This window comes from Mobula birostris, chromosome 21 (genome assembly GCF_030028105.1).
Source record: "Mobula birostris isolate sMobBir1 chromosome 21, sMobBir1.hap1, whole genome shotgun sequence".
Taxonomy (NCBI): Eukaryota; Metazoa; Chordata; class Chondrichthyes; order Myliobatiformes; family Myliobatidae; genus Mobula; species Mobula birostris.
The window spans coordinates 34,339,921-34,344,564 of record NC_092390.1 but is presented as its reverse complement, the minus strand read 5'-3'; the positions used below and the strand labels follow the sequence as shown (position 1 = coordinate 34,344,564).

At 40.5% G+C, this 4,644-nt stretch overlaps 1 pseudogene; it reads right to left on the bottom strand.

Annotated features, from left to right (window-relative positions):
* Nucleotides 1–427: 427 nt before the first annotated feature.
* Nucleotides 428–3,512, bottom strand: LOC140186007 (interferon-induced protein with tetratricopeptide repeats 5-like; annotated as a pseudogene).
* Between the last annotated feature and the right edge of the window lie 1,132 nt (nucleotides 3,513–4,644).

Here is a 4,644-nt window from a genome sequence, read left to right as displayed (position 1 = left end):
GCTGGGCATGGCTGTGAATATTTTTTTATCCCATTTTTAAACACTGCCATTCCAACTCTGCTGTCAGCGAGGTTGGGAATTCTCGGAGATTCCCACTCCTGTTAGTAGATTTATCATCCTCCACCTTTGATGACAAGATTGAGTAGGTCTGATCCATTAGTGTAATGTCTGCTCTGCCTATTGCAGATTCCTGCTGCTGATAATGAGTCACAGCACCTCATGGATATCTAGTACAGAGCTGCCTGTTCTGTTCAGAGTCATTCCAATTTAGAGCTAGAGCTGTTGGGAGTGTTTAAACTAATCTGGCAGGGGGGTGGGAACCAGTGGTAACCAGCACATAATATCAGACAACCCTAACAGCTGAAAATGGTTAAGGAAAGACTTTCCACAGTCAGTGTACCCCTGGATCTGTTTGGGCATCTGGAGCCTAAGTAGAAAGGCTTAATTCACAAAGAGCATTGAGATATTCTTCATTGCCAAGATCAAATTTCAAGGCCTTTTCAAAGCATTTAACAGCCTCATCCTTCTCCCCAGCCAGCTGGTGCACCATCCCAAGAATTCCAAAGGCTTTGCTGTTTCTTGGATTCCTCTGAATTTGTTTTCCTAAGATCTTTCTCAAGTTGCTGTCACAGAGCTTCCATTGTTTAATTCCATGATGGATCTTAAGTTCATCCAGAAAATAGATGATGGCGTTTGAATCAGATCTTTTGTGATACAGTTCAAATAATCCAACTTGTAAAGCGAGTGGCTGCTTATGATCCAGAGCAAGATCTTCCAATCTCAGCAGACTGTTGTAGATCTCCTCTGCTCGGTCAACTTCTCCATTTTCTAAGCAGATTCCTGCAAAATCCAAATTTGCAAGAAGAAATGATGGTTTGAGTTCAAATGCTTTTTCAAAGTGATGTTTGCACTTACTGATCAACTCAGCTTTCCATTGAAATGCAGCTCTGTCAGGATAGTTGCAGCTTGCTTTCTTTTTCAGAGTGAACAGTTTTCCCCTGTAACATATACCAATTTGGTGGTGTAAGAAGGACGAGCGTGGAGTAAATTCTAAAGCTCTCTTCAACAGACCTATTCCGATATCGACATCTCCTCCTAGTCTGTAAAACTTTGCTGCATAGCGAAGCACATATGGCAGATCTGGGTTCTTCCTCAATGCTTCTTCAACTAATTCATTTGCTTTCTCTGCTTCATTGAACTGTTGCAGCTTTAGGGCCAACATAACCATGGCCACTGTGTCATCTGGATCAAGCTCCAGCACCCGTCGCAGATACCTCACTGGCTGACTCCGTTCCTGATTATCTGAAACACCAGAAATCGTTTCCAGAGGATAAAGAGCAGTCGCATAGCCAATATTCCACTCCACGTTATCGGAATTTTCCTTCAAAGCCTTTGCAAAGCATTTCTTTGCCTCCTCATAGTATTCAGCAGCAGAACTCAGCAATGACCATCCCTTCTGCCCATACACCTCAAGGTATCATTGCTGTATAGCGAGGGCCATCACTGTGCGGTTTACAGATCACCTCCAGCTTGTCGAGGTAGGACTGGGCCTCTGTCAGCTGCCCCATGTGGTAATGCACCCAAGCGAAGTTTCCATAGGTGATGATGCTTTTTCTTTCAAATTTATCGTTGTGGTTCTCTCTCCAAATCTTTTCAGCTTCCTTTAAATTTTGAATTGCTTCTTCACAATTGCCTTGCTGACAGTTTACAAAAGCAAGTTGGTTATAGGATATGGCTTGATATTTGACACCAAGTTTTATAGAATCTTGTAATCTAAGCTTCATAACACTGAAGTCAGTGTTGTCCTTCTGTGGAAACCATGTGAAGTGACACTGAAGCTGGCAGAGTTTCTCAAACAGGGATTCCTTCAGAGTGTTGCTGCATGGAAACACAAAGTAATCAAAGATTATTGGTGTGAAATCGATTCTCCATCCTAACTGCTAAATGCTTGGATTGACAATATTAGCAAATTCTGAATTCCTGAGGTGCAGCATAGACAGGGAGAGGTGGGTGCAGAACGGTTCCATCCCTGCCTGATCAGATCAGTATCTACCAGATGGTGATTAACCCAGTAGAAAACAGTCTTGGTTCTAGAAATACCAACCAAGTAGTATTGACAGACACTGAAAATAATTACTATGATGACATGATGCTGAATGAATGTATTTTAAATTAAGCAAGAAAGCAGGATATATTTACATTCCAATTTGTCATTTAAGGGGTGGGCCAGTCCAGCAGATTATTAACTCAGTAGCCGGGAAAAGAAAGAAGAAAACAGCTTTGTGGCACCATCTCAGTCAGTTGTCTCTCTATCAGAAATCATGGCTGGCAAATTTCAGAAGCAATTGGTAACAAGGTGATTAGCCAGTGTCTCCAACAGATGAAATCCATCATCAGATAAAAATGTTAAGAACAGCTGTGACCAGAAGTCCCAAAAAAGAGCCTAAAGTTGTTGCTGATGCTATGAAAATACCATGGTTATCCAATTTAAATCAAGAAGGTAACATCCGTCATCTAGAACATGCCATGTTCTCACAACTACCATCAGACAGAAAGTACAGAACCCTGGAATTCTGCACTATTACATTCAAGAACAGCTTACTTCCCTTCAACCATTCAGTCTTGAACTAAATGGGCATAACTTTAATCACTCTTGTTTAACAACACTCTGAGTGCTTTGCACTAAAATGGGTTTAGTTTATTTTTGTTATAATTATGTTCTGTCTTGTAAGAATTGTGTATAGTCTAGATTTATGTTGTGAATGCTTCGTATGTGATGCTATGTGACTGTGATGCTGCTGCGAGTAACTTTTTCATTTCACCTGAATATATTTACTCATTGCAACTTTATTCGATACCTCTGTTACATATTAACATGGTGTAAGTCAGAGGTCTACTGCCTCTATTGTCAATGCACTTCAAGGTTTGATGTGTTGTGCATTCAGAGATGCTCTTCTGCATACCACTTTTCCAACGTGTTAATTTGTGTTACGGTCAACTTCCTGTCAGCTCAAACCTTGCTGGCCATTTTCCTCTGATCTCTCACATTAACAAGGTTTCTTCACCCATACAATCTCTACTTCTTGGATTTTTTTTTTCATTTTTTCCATCGTTCTCTGTAAATTCTAGAGACTGTTGTGCTTGAAAATCCCAGGAGGTCAGCAGTTTCTGAGAATCATAAACCATTCCATCTGTCACCAACAATCATTGCACAGTCAAAGTCACTTAGATTACATTCCTTCCCCATTTTGATGTTTGGTCTGAACAACTAAGCCTCTTGACCATGTCTGCATGCTTTTATGCATTTAGTTGCTGCCACATTATTGGCTGATTAGATATTTGCATTAAAGAGCAGTTGTACTGAATAAAGTGGCCACTCACAGTTTGCAATTGTGCAATAAACTCAGTTTAGATTTTGAACTGTTTCTGACAATGCAGCAAATTGGACAAACAATTCTGAAAGTGTTAAGTGTAAAATGAAAACAACATTACCTTTTGCTTGATACTGTCATAGTTAGGTCCGTGAGATGACGTCTGTCACTCAGGAGAATCCAGTGCAATAATCAGTGGTAGGTCAAGAATGAGAGATGTAGAATAATTCCTGCTCAGTGCAGGGAATTGTGAAAAATATGGTAGAGATGACAGAGGTGCAAGAGATTGCAGATGATTGAATCTGGAGCATAAATAAAACAATCTGCTGAAGAAACTCCACAGGTCGAACGCTGTGGAGGTGAAGGAATGGTCAATGATGAGGGTCGAGACTCATTATAAGATGTGAAGAGTAGAGAGAAGGTAAACTGTATAAAGAAGTCAGAAGTCAGGACTAGTAGGTGATAAGTGGAACATCACAAAGGGGATCTGAACCCAATGTGTGTGCACCAGATTATAAACTGAGAAAGAGCATGAGTAGATCAGTAAGACAGATTCAGTTGTTGGAGATCAAGGCAACAAAGGTGAATGTGATAATTCTGGGGAACATAGCGCTGACAGCTGATCCAATCCAATGCTGATAAAGATAATCATGAATGTGGGGAGAAACTGTCCATTCATGTCAAAGTCTGAAGCCACAAATGTTGAAAGCAATGGAACAATGGAACAAGTTTCCCCACACCCCTCCATGCAATTCTGTGAACTGGCATCATCCTCGACTGATTGAGCCCTAAAGTTAAGATTATATCTGTTGTAATGTACCTCACATGTCAATCTCATCAAGCTATTTAAATTTGGGAAGGTTTTCCCAAATGTCTTGCACTCAAGCAAATATCAGTCCAGTTTGCAAAACCTGACACCATATTTTAATGTTGCCAATCCCATATTCTGTTAGATCTGTCACTGTGCCCTCTGGCACATATCATTACTGAGTGAGATATGGTGATCAGAACTAACCCCAAAGATAATTTAACCAAAGATGTGCAAAGCTCCAGTTTTGATTTCCAGCTCTCCTTGTGATTAAAGACTCATTTCCCGCTATTCACTTTGATTATCAGTCACTGGGTTTAATGATTTCCTTCTGTTTCACCGCTCCTTTACAGATTCCGAACTTGTCCACATTCTCCCACCCTGAACTCCACATTCTGCAGTTGCTTCATCTGCATTAACCATCATAATACTTTGTAGATTATAATCCCTATCTGCTTTGCTCAC